Source organism: Notothenia coriiceps, unplaced genomic scaffold, assembly GCF_000735185.1.
Source record: "Notothenia coriiceps isolate Sejong01 unplaced genomic scaffold, NC01 NC01_scaffold00024668, whole genome shotgun sequence".
Classification (NCBI taxonomy): Eukaryota; Metazoa; Chordata; class Actinopteri; order Perciformes; family Nototheniidae; genus Notothenia; species Notothenia coriiceps.
In genome coordinates this window covers 2356901-2357325 of record NW_011357369.1, presented here as the reverse complement: position 1 = coordinate 2357325, position 425 = coordinate 2356901, and the positions used below count along the sequence as shown (strand labels likewise).

The 425-nt window shown below is 41.4% G+C and overlaps 1 protein-coding gene across 1 annotated transcript in view; it reads right to left on the bottom strand.

Annotated features, from left to right (window-relative positions):
- Window positions 1-425, bottom strand: part of matk (megakaryocyte-associated tyrosine kinase) — a 634871-nt gene that overhangs the window by 515758 nt on the left and 118688 nt on the right. The gene's annotated exons all lie outside the window — the stretch shown is intronic.

Sequence of the window (425 nt, the reverse complement as noted above, 5' to 3'; positions counted from 1 at the left end):
ATGACGTTGTTTCGGATGGTGGACCCACAGAAAGTTGCTATCAGAAACAATGCCTGACGTGTTTTGGACGTAATCTCGTCTTTGTTTACATTAGCAAGCCTCGCTAACACTCAGAGCTAACCTGTACTGTAGAGCACATGTGTTTCAAAAGCAGGAAATAAAAAAAGGAACTCACCTTGTGATAAACCCGCAAGAGAAAAGGCATTTGAGCTCCATACCGTTTCAGAAATAATCCTTGACGTGGTTTAAACAGGATGACGTTTTATCACAACCGAATTTAACTTTATCTCTGGTAGAATTCTGATCAGGCATTAGCTCCGCCTCCTCTTCTTTATTTTTCAAGCTAAGGACCCAAAATCTGCGTTTCTCTAACAGGGCTTCAAAAGAGTAGGCATAAGCATAAGCAGTATGAGGCATGGCTACAA